An 11785-nucleotide genomic window follows, 5' to 3' on the forward strand; every position below is an offset into this window, starting at 1 on the left:
AGTAGTGGTACTGCAATCTTATATTGTGTGAAGAATCATGCTTATATAAGCTTAATATACAGATACAGGTAAGTCTGGTAATGGCTGCTATTAACAACATCAGTCTCCCTAACTCCATGCAGATTCGTGAACCAACCATTGTCCACTGACTTCTCCTACATGTAAGATACCCATTCTTAAGCAACTTTCTCCTTGAAAACCTTGAACCATGCATATACTATTCTACAGTTACAAGTGTATAATCTACTTAGCCAGTAGCAGGAATTACCCACCCCTCAGTTAATACTTGTAGATATATACTTCGTTTGGACAGAAATTGAGCTTGTGTGTTGTCTTCCTTTAATTCTTGTCTTTAATCAACTTAGGCAGTATCATACAACTGCACTCTACAGCTTACGTACGTGGTTCTCGTGCTAACCTGCAGAATATATGCGTGTCCATCTTCTACGTAGAGAGAGCATGCAAGAAATCGTACGCTGTATTGCAACGCATACGGATCACAAGGATCCGATAAGTGTACCTGTTGATACTTGACACTTGCAGGCAAGAACATCCATGGAGGCTAACATGTTCCTCGCAGCTTCGCGGCCGGGCCTGAGATTCGAAACAGGGAGGCGCACGTAGATAAGCCTTACCAAGAATGCACGGGGCACAGGTCAACATGGGCAGCAGCGGCATCGAAAAGTTGCTATTAGAAGGCCGATGATCGAGCTGGTTGGTTGGCATACGTATGTAATCCTCCTGCCGCCTAAAGGTTGGAGTTGAGGGACGCTGCACGCAGAGGTGGGCAGGAGATGCAGGCCATGGGAAATGGTTTCATCGGCAGTAAGTATGTGCATGCGTGAGGAGATTATTGGCTTTCGTGAATGAGTTGGATTCGAACAAACAAATCGATCTAGGATCAGGCCGAGTTACACCGGCAGCCAGCTTTGCAGTTGAGATAAAAAGGAATGGTGGCGGCACCGTCAGCGACAGTACGGAGACTAGAAATACTACTCCGTAGCTCACAGGGTGAAGGAAGTGAGTCCCTGGTCTGCCTGTCCGTCATCTTTGCATCTCAATTTGCAGAGATCACGTTCCGCCCTAGAGAAAACTAGCGGGTAGTGCGCGGCGGCACGCCGCGCCACAAGGAGTGATAAGCTATTTAGTTTTTAATATTTTGTAAGTCGTCTCAAAATTTTATTAATGGCAAAATAGTTCATACAAGGCCCTGTTGATTTGCTTGAGGTTTGTTGTTTTTGTGAAGTTTTTGAGAATTTGTTGTATGTTCAACATGTGTATATCTTTATAGTGGCGAAGAGAATAATTGCGCACTAGCCAGCTTATGTTGCTCCCATCGTGATCACTGAATTAACACATGAGTTGGAAGTTAGCAAAACTTTAAGCACACTAACTTGTCATAGATGTTTCAGAAAACTAAATCTGCACATGATGCTGAATGGAAAAAATTATTGGAGTTGGTAGAATTGCACCCGCTGTTATCATCCACACGACCTTGCATATTCCAGCCAACATAGAATATATTGTCAATATTATGCAAAAAAACACAACTGAATGATTAACTGAGAATAAAGTATACGTACAACATATTCTATCCGAATTGTAAAATACTTCTATTAGTATCTAGAGAATTTCTTGCATTTATCCATCTTGTTAATACTACGTATTTTGGACATTGGTGCTGTCATGCCAAGACCTCCATAAATGTAACAACATATTGGTTGACAAAGGTGTATCTTCATAACACCATACTCTGCCAGCCCATATCAATAGTAGCATTATAATCTCAGCCTTGAGATTCTATTTCTGAAGATATAGAATGTCACAGCTACACAAATAATTTCAGCACCAATTGTGTTTTACCTTCAGTTCTACTACTATCTAGAAAAACAAAACAAAAACAAAGAGAAAAAATAAATTAGGAGCAGCAAGTCACCAACACCACCTGTCCACCAACCGACCCCCTTGTGCGCACCACCTGTCCACCCCCCTGCTGCGCACTGCCTCCTCTGCTTTCGCTGTTGCGTTGCCTCATGCCTGGTTGCACTAAGCTAAACATCACACCGCGAAAGACCACCACCACCTTCCGCCGGCCGCCGGCCACCTCCGGCCTGCCTACGCGAGCTCCTCCCGACAGCGACAACCCCCTCACCTGGACGCGGGAACACTGCCGTGGAGGAGGAGGAGGAGATGGAGTTCCTGTACGATTGTGGCGCCACTGCCGTCGTCGCGGATGTGGCAGCCGCGCTCGCGAGCACCGGCGGTATCCAGGCGTCCTCTCCCTCTGTCGTCGCCTCCGAGGTGAGAGAAACCACAAAGGGTCCCGCTGACGGTGGAAGAGCGGATCGAATCGAACTGATGCGCTGCTGTTATGGTTGCGCTTGCAGAGAGGTACCGGAACGGCGAGCTGAAGAGGGCTCTTTCCGAGGCTGAAGCCTAAGCCTTCAAGGTATAAAATCCTTGTCGATTCGGTTCAGTAGTTGCTCAACTCGGATGTCTGAATTTGTTCCAGTTTTGTCGATTTCTTTCTTGGGACAGAATTTAGAGTATGATGTTCTGTAGCTGTGATTTGTCCATCGATGTTGATAGCTAGTACAATTGATTGAATACATCTCCCGCCTCGCCTCCTTTGACATATACGATTCTCGGCATCTCACTCATGTTCTCGTGGTGCTGCGGGCCAACATAGGTGGAGCTGCTCATGGGGTGAGCAGACCGGCCTTGCTCCTGAATTCTGGCCGTGTTTGGGCTGGCCGGTGAAGATGGCAAATTCCGGCGCTTTGGGTGCCTCAGCTTCGGTTCCTTTGCTTCCCTTGCTGTTCTCGTGGCCGTGCGCTTCCTTGGCTTCTTCTGCATGTGTTGAGCTTTCCTGAATCCCTGACGAGTTATTGTTTTTTTCTAGAATACTCATTTCCTGGGTGGACGCTTAGTAAGCAGATAAGTGGACTTGGGCACTTGACTCGTTTCATAATAGGAAAAATAGTGATTAAATTCTTATATTCAGGGTGACTGGCATTGTTGGTAGTGTTTTTTTATTTAAAGAAAACGATCAATTCAGATCATTCATAATATTAATAGAGTGTTGGCTCCCATCCTTCAAATCCTAAATTTGTTTCTTTTGGTTATGTTGATTATTTGTTCCTTCTTTGGCTCTGCATAAGGAAATATGGTGAAAATAAGGGTTAACATAAGATAGTACTAAGGGGGGATTGACTATCACCACCAGGTGGCAGCAAAATGTACCGCACATCATGACAGAGAAAGGAAATCCATATTCTGGTCAGCTATTAACACTGTATGTCTTTGTGTATAATTTGGTGGGCAAAATCACAGTTCATTATGCTAAAATGAGAAATGAGACAAAACACTCTTCAAGCTAGTGTCTAAACTCTATACGGTTGTAGACAGAACACTCTTCTAGCTAGTGTCTAAACGGTCCTAGATAGTGCTTCCCTGCCACTACATCATCCTCGTGTTGTACGATTAACATCTACCACTACATCTATTTTTGGATTGAAGAAATTTAACTGCTCTATATATACTTTTCTGTCAGGTAGTCTGACTGTTTAGCATCTGTTGCTACAGTGACAGAGTTCTCTGTTTAATTAAATAGCTAACATTTTTTTTGATAGACCACAATATTATCTCTGATGAGAATATTTGAGCGAATTGTTTCTTGTTATTATCCGAAAAAGATTGCCACCATGGCTATACAATAATAAAATGAATTTATTCGTTGCTACAGAGAGAAATGTCCAACACTAATTTCTTGTCATTTTTTGCATGTCCAGCTTTCTGGAAGATGGCATTAGGCAGTGTTCTTTCCGATGGAGACAACTTCTGATGCTACCTAGATTGGCCGATCTACTTTTTTTATCAGCGACGCTACTATCTATTTCATGAGGATGCACTTGGCAGATCTATAAGATCGCAATGTTCAGCCTGGCTTCTATCTTTGATCTGGTATGTAATAGTTTTTTCATTGGTATAAAACTGCAAGTTATCCGAATTGTGCTGCTAAAACAAAGTTCTTGATATAAGTTACCTATAATCATCCGGCGCGGCTTATATAATATTTTGATAGTATGACTCATGGCACAGTGGATCTAATACTTCTGTTTGGAAAAGAAGCAATAGAGAAAATTAATTTGCTAGATTTGAAAAGCACAACCCGGTATTTAGTGTTTGGTGAATTGAGAGAATCATCACAAACACCATACAGATAGAGGCTTTTTGCCTAATTAGTTAATTAACAACATAAATGAACAAATATACTGGGTGAAGTATGTGTCCATCACCCCTCTGTCTAATACTCATCGCAAGCACCAAAATAAATTATCTTAGTTCTATACAGAAATCCCAACTGATGAAGCTAGCATAACTTCCAAAAGTCGTTCTTGATAGGAAGTCCCGTACTACTAACCTGAAAAAAGAAAATCTAAAAAAGATTACTAAAATTCAGAAACAATCAATTAACCAAAAGAGAAGTTTTCTCCAACCAGATATCTTTTTCTAATTACCAACAAAGAATCAATTATGTCCTTGTTAAGCCCAACTGGCGAAACGAGGATAAATTCCAAAAGCCAGTCTTGGTAGGAACTCCTAAACCACTAACCTGAAAAAAGCATATCCATATAGAGATGAGAACCGAAAAACCCTTAGCCAAATTAGTAGCAAAATTGTACAAGTATCTCTTTTCTAACGTAATAACACAACCATCACCTTTTGGAATTGATAAATAACACATGCAAGATTTCACGTTTGGAAAGGACCATTGGCTCTAATACAGGTTGATTTTGTGCATCTTAGTGTTCCAATAATAGCTGAAAAAAGGTCAAACATTGATCAATTTGTTCTATCGCTACAAAAAGTAATGTCGTTCTTCTATGATACTCAAAAACTAAAGACTTCAGTTGTGACTATCCATAAATGATAAGTTGTAGGCCATAAATAAATGAAATGTAGTGCTTGTCATGTGAAATGGCAAGTGGAAGTTATTTATATTCAAAGCCGGGAAAAAATCCTGAGTATTGTGGTGACTAAATTAGCTACATGATATGACCAAGCTACCACATTAGTGTATGCCTAAAGAATACATCTGAAAAGAAAGGATGATGAAGTCAAGTGTGACATACTAAATCCTGTGTGGATAGTATATACATACTCTTGACAGTGCAATGTACTGTATATTTAATATCATGTGTTCAGCATATTAGTACCCTATAAGGCTAACAAACCTACATTAGATTTCTCTAGTAAGCAGATTTTGCGAAGCTTCTTAAAAAAGTGATAATGCCTCAATGGCTGAGCGCCCTACTTTCGGCAACCTTGTTCAAAGAATTAAAAATGAGTCATTTTACTTCTATATAGGAGAGAGCAACCTTGTTCAAAAAATAAAAATGATTCATTTTACTTTCATAGGAGAGAGAACTATCACAAAAGGAACAATACATACCTGAAAATAATGTAGTACTGCAATAATCATCAAGCTGTAGCATTTCCTCTGTATGTCAGCTATTCAACATATCATGTGTTTATTTCTTTTAACATCATGTGAAATTAAACCAAAATTACTTCCATCGAGAAAAATGCAACACAACGTCAAGGAGAGATCAAGAATAAATATACCATGGTATACTGAAGAAAAGATGCAGGTTCTAAATTCCTTGCCCATTCATGCAAGGAGCTAGACACCCAAATTTTTGTCCTCACCACAGACCTGCATGCAATACCTGAATATTCTTCTCAGATTAAGAATCTGTACCGTATGCACCAACTTTAGATCTGAAATTCTAGTACTAATAACTCATCTACCTGTACAAAGAAACCACGCAGATCAGAGGAGAGGAAAGGCAGATGTGATGCGTACCTTTTCAAGAGCGCTGCAGCGGAGGGATGGCCGTCGGGCGGATAGAGGGGATTGGCAGCCGGGGCCGAAGCTGGGGAAGGCCAAGGGGAGCCGATTAGGATGGAGAGCAACAGGGCAGCGAGCTATCCGCTGCCAGCTGCAGGTGTGTCACCTTAGATCACGCAAAGGCCACCGCTGTTTATCTGCCTTCAGGCCAGGGGGGCGGAGCCGAGGAAGATCCATGGGAGGCAGGGAGCCGGAGCCGGGGAAGATCCATGGGAGGCGATGGTACATGGCTCTCCCGATTCATGTTGTAGCCTGTGCGCACCTCTCAGCCGGCCAGCCGGAGCGGCGACGTAGCGCGCCATGGGATCTCGGCTGGAGGGCAGCATCGGGAGAAGAGATGGGCGTATTGGTGAGGAGCGGTCTGGGTGCAGCGGTGACTGGAGAGACCCACACTACGGGGGGCTTTTTATACGCACATAGGTTGACAGAGCCACGACACGGGATTGAGCTAGAATTTTCGGGAGAGACAGAGATAGACCGGTCAAAGCGGTGGAGGCAAACGTGGCGAGGTGCATGGCGCAGACCTGCATGCCCATACGGAGACGCGTCGAAAGAAGGAAACCCAGGAAATATAGAATAGGCACGTCAGCTTGACCATGCAAACCAGCCAGTCAAACAAATATAAAAAGCAAAGGAACTCTCCCTTACGATGAGCTGGACAGGTGAAGGTAAACAAGGGCTGCACCTGCACACGCGTCACTCAAAGAAACATGATAAAAATAATTTCAAAAAACCAGAAAAAAAAAACCCTTACAGACCTAGTCTAGACTTCTTAGTACTAGGGTAAAGGATTGATGGGCGGACGGAGTAGTCGGAGGGTGCCGCCTAGCGGGTGCCGACACGTAGACGGTCGGAGGGGCCGGATGGTCCCGCTGTGGGGAGTCCGGAGCCAGCCGCGGGTCGACGCGTGGGGGATTCCGCCTAGCCCTACTCGGCCCGCGCGCCATCCATGTGCCTAGGCCCCTCGTCTCCCGGGCTACACCCGCTGTCCAGCTCCCTCTCGCCTCTCGCTGCATGACTTTGATTTGATCTCTTTCTTTCCCTTTCTTCCTTCCTTCCTCGATCGCTGGCCATTAAAGATCATCCCAGCTCATCTCCTGGCCTCGCCCCTACACAGTCATGAATGCATGGATATCTCCCCTTGTTCAACTTATCCTTGTAGAGTACACGCGTGCGGGTTAGCTAATTCTGCAGGCAGCCAGGCACAGGCAGGTTAACGCATGCGTGTGTCATGACCGAATTGCTAATGATCTCTTCTTTCACTTCATCTATATTGGATACGAAGTAGATACTATCCCTTATCCGTACTGATCGATCTGATGTATCATGCAAACGCAGAGCGTGCATGTGTACGTACACACAGATGTGAGTTGAGTCCCCCATGGAGCTAGCTTTGAAAGCGACAGCCCTTTCCTGGAGCTAGCTCATTGAGTAGCAATGGTCACCTCTCGAGCCGCTCGCTTGTTTTTGGCTGGGAGGCCATGCATTCCCCGCTAAGAGTATCTAAGACTAGCCACAGTGGGAGTAATTTCGGTAGTAACATCGAGTCCAACTCAGCAAATTTGCTTATGTGACAATGAGTTAATGAGGAGAGATGTAGTACTAGTAACTTAGCTAGTTACTGTAACATCACATGTCCCAATGCAATATGAGTCTATAACCTAATAAATGAAGCTTTACATGTTACCACACTTATGTTACTACCCACTATTGAGGTAGTAACATAGTCTAGGAATATGTGTATGTTACTAGTGTATGTCTCCATTGTGGCTAGCCTAAGGCTGGTCACAACGGGGAGGAACTTAGGAGTAACATCACACACTTCAATACAACTTTCCTTATGTGGCACATATTTAATGAAGAGAGAGGTGCTTGTGGTAACTAGCTAAGTTACCGGAACATCACACACCCCAAGAAACAATGAGTCTATAACCTAATAAATACATCGTTGCATGACACTACATAGATGTTCCTATCCACTATGGAGGTAGTAACATAGTCTAGGGAAGTGTGTAAGTTACTAGCTTATGTTCTTGCCCGGTATATCTCGTCCCCTAAAGACCGAAACATTTTTTTCATGTTTTTACAACATGATTTTTGTTTCGCTAGAATAGATCCTGTATAAATCCATGCAAAATAACACAACACACCCTAACCACAAAATATAAATTACAATTGGGTCCTCAAGACGCTTGTGTCCATCAACTCCTCTCCATCGCTGGCCGGCCCATGTACAGGAGCAGCTCGAGCGGACTGGCACACAACGGCAGCGGCAGCTCCCCTCCTCCCGTCCTCGCCGGTCAGCGGCTCGGCTCCTCCCCCTCCCTTCCCCACGCCGCCACGCTCCTTGTCGGACGCTGTGACGGGCTGCACGCACGGCGGCGGAGGGCGTCGAGCTCTGCCCGCGCCTCGCCGGACACCGTGACGGACTGCACGCGGGGGCACACCGATGGCGGTGATGGACGGAATCGAGCTCTAATTGTGGCGCTGGGCGAGGATGGAAGGTGGGGAGCTGAAACTTCCCTCCCGCCATCAGTTTTTATGTTATAGAGGTCCCTGTAAAAATGAGTTGAAATCCTGTAGATATGGAGGAAATGGGCCGGTGTATGTAGGATCTGTCACATCCCTAGTTTTGATATGACCTAGGCTAGCCTTTCATGTGTGCATCATGTTTAAATTTCTTTCAAATTTGAAATAGGGATTGGTCAAACCCTAGCACCAAAACAATTCAAATATGTTCAACTTAAAATACTTTTCAATGAACCAAAAGTGCCCTTCAAAATGTTCATAATTTATGGCACAAGGTGAAAACCTAAACCAAAAATAGTGCACATTTTTTCAGACATAAATGGGCTTTGAATTAATCTAATAGGTATTTGAGTTGGAGCAAATAAAATCTATAAATAACTTTATAGCTCCAAATATTTTGAAAATAATTGTGGGTCACTTGTATATTGTAGAGAGCTCCCACAAATAATTTCAGAAATTATAAAAATAGTTTAGTTCCTAAACTAAACCAAAACAGAAAAAGAAAATATAAAAGAAAAGAAAATAGGAAATGCAGAGAGGAGAGAGACTACCTGGCACTTACCAGGCCGGCCCAGCCCACCAGCAGCCATGCCAGTCATCTTCAACCTCTGCCAGTAGGCAGAGGTGAGACGATGCATGGCGCTCGCGCGTGCGCCACGCCACCTCCCTGCCGCACTGGCGAGCGGGATAGGCTCGCGGGAGACGTCCGCATCAAGCCGATGTCCCCCCACTCCCCCCTTGCTCTCCCTCGTCATTTCTCCGCCATGGACAAAGCCATCGAGGCCGCACCGCCGTGAACTCTCATAGCCACAACCACCCTCACGCCGCCCCGTGCTGTCCAGGAGCTCCGCCATGATCTCCTCTTCTTCCTCACCAAGCCATGCGAGTCGGGAAGCCCTGCCTCATCCTCACCGCCATCATCTTCAACCACGGGCGAACGAGATCGCCGCCGTGATTCCGTCGCCTTTAAGCCTTCCCCGAGAACACTGAGCTACTCAACGACCTCCCTGTGAGCCCCGTCGCATTTCCCCTCTCTTCCCCGCATCATTCCCGTCCTCTAGCCATCGTGTTCATCGAGACCGAGAATCACTGCCACCCGAGCTTGCCGCCAGCGTAGCTCCGGCGAATTTAGTCGCAATAGTGCATCCAAACGCTTCGCAGGAAAACGCAGAACCTCGCGGGAGCTTCAATTCGTGCGTTTGCACGCCGTAAACTCGACCCCGAGCTCACCCGAGCTCCGGCCGCCGCTGTGGTCATCGCCAATGTCAACTCAGGCCACCCCAGGGCCAGCTTCCAGCACCGTTCGACGTGCGCGAGCGTGATCTTTTCAACAGACCCAACACGCGTCAAACTGTGCCCTATGGCGGTTTTCTGACACCCTCCGCCGCGTTCAGCCTCGCCGGTGGCTAACCGTCGGTCAAACTGGGTCAAAACCCGCGCTAGGGACTCACCCAAGTCGATGACAAGTCGGCCCGACCTTTGCTAATTTTGGTTAAGTTCATAATTAAACTTAGTTAGCGGCACTGTCACTGACTTGTGGGTCCAGGACCCTATTAAGTTTAGTTAGGTTTAAACTAACCATTAATTATTCACAGTGTCACTGACCAGTGGGCCCCACTGGTCAGGTTTGACCTTGGTCAGCGCAGTTGACTTGCTGACACATGCATGACGCAATGCTAACGCAATTAATGATTTTCTGAATTAATTATAATCCAGGAAATTCCAAAAATTGTTTAAACTTCAAAAAATCATAATAGTTCAACCGTAGCTCAGAATGAAATAATTTATATATGAAAATTATCAAAAATTCAATCTATCCATCTGTACCACTTTCATGCATGACAAACCAACTTATACCTACTGTATAAGTGAAAACACATAAAGGCCATTTTATATGCTTAAGTTTGGAGTTGCATTTGAATCCTTGATTCAAATGAGCTTCATTTAACTTGTTGCTAGTTGCATTAGGACAATCCATAACATCTTAGCCATGTCATGATCATGCATCATATTGTTGCATTTGTTGTGTATTGATTGTCTCTCCTATACTGCCTTCTCAATAGGTTCTGCTCCTGCGAGTGGCACCGAGTTTCTATCTGAGGAGCAGTGCTACTGTGTTGATCTTTCAAGCAAGCAACCGCCCTTGAGAATTCCAATACAATCCCACTCTCTCGTTCCTGCTCTCTTTACTGCATTCAGACACCAGTGTTTCAACTGTTACCTTTTGTGGTAGCTGAACGCATTGAGGGAGTCCTGGATTAGGGGGTCCTCGGACAGTCGGACTATATGCTTATGCCGGACTGATGGACTATGAAGATACAAGATTGAAGACTTCGTTCCGTATCCGGGTGGGACTCTCCTTTGCGTGGAAGGCAAGCTTGGCAATTCGGATATGTAGATTCCCTTCTCTGTAACCGACTCTGTGTAACCCTAGCCCCCTCCGGTGTCTATATAAACCGGAGGGTTTAGTCCGTAGGACAACAACAATCATAATCATAGGCTAGCTTCTAGGGTTTAGCCTCTACGATCTCATGGTAGATCAACTCTTGTAATACTCATATCATCAAGATCAATCAAGCAGGAAGTAGGGTATTACCTCCATAGAGAGGGCCCGAACCTGGGTAAACATCGTGTCCCCCGCCTCCTATTACCATTAGCCTTAGACGAACAGTTCGGGACCCCCTACCCGAGATCCACCGGTTTTGACACCGACATTGGTGCTTTCATTGAGAGTTCCATTTGTCGTCACCGTAAGGCTTGATGGCTCCTTCAATCATCTACAATGATGCGGTCCAGGGTGAGGTTTCCCTCCCCCCTAGATCTTCGTATTCGGCGGCTTCGCACTGCGGGACAACTCGCTTGGCCATCTGGAGCAGATCGATAGCTACGCCCCTGGCCATCAGGTCAGGTTTGGAAGCCTGAACTACACTGCCGACATCCGCGGAGACTTGATCTTCGACGGATTCGAGCCGACGACAGGTGCACCCTACGGCCACGATGAGCATGACCTAGATCTGGCATCGGACGGTGTTCAGGAGATGACACCTGGAGCTGCCCTGGCTTTAGATCGAGTGCAGATCGTGCCATCCTAGGATGGGAGGATGGACCCCGCCACGGAAGCCACACACTCAAGGGCGATAGAGACGAACACAGATTTCACTTCCAACGAGGTCTGTGTTATCGGACCCTCGGACTTGTTTCCGGCCATAGGCTTCGAACCGCGCGTATCCGCGCCCATTGGATCTAACTGGGCACCGATCTTGGAGTTCAGCTCCGCGGACATCTTTCAACACTCGCCCTTGGGCGACGTGCTAAACTCATTAAAATCTCTCTGCTTGTCAG

General features: G+C 45.6%; 1 long non-coding RNA gene across 1 annotated transcript; it reads left to right on the forward strand.

The window, feature by feature from the left end:
* Positions 1-2042: 2042 nt before the first annotated feature.
* Positions 2043-3940, forward strand: LOC119368073. Its single transcript, XR_005176517.1, has 3 exons — positions 2043-2301; positions 2388-2449; positions 3792-3940. It is a non-coding gene; the product is annotated as an uncharacterized LOC119368073 (long non-coding RNA).
* Positions 3941-11785: the final 7845 nt, after the last annotated feature.

This window comes from Triticum dicoccoides, chromosome 2B, assembly GCF_002162155.2.
Source record: "Triticum dicoccoides isolate Atlit2015 ecotype Zavitan chromosome 2B, WEW_v2.0, whole genome shotgun sequence".
NCBI lineage: Eukaryota > Viridiplantae > Streptophyta > Magnoliopsida > Poales > Poaceae > Triticum > Triticum dicoccoides.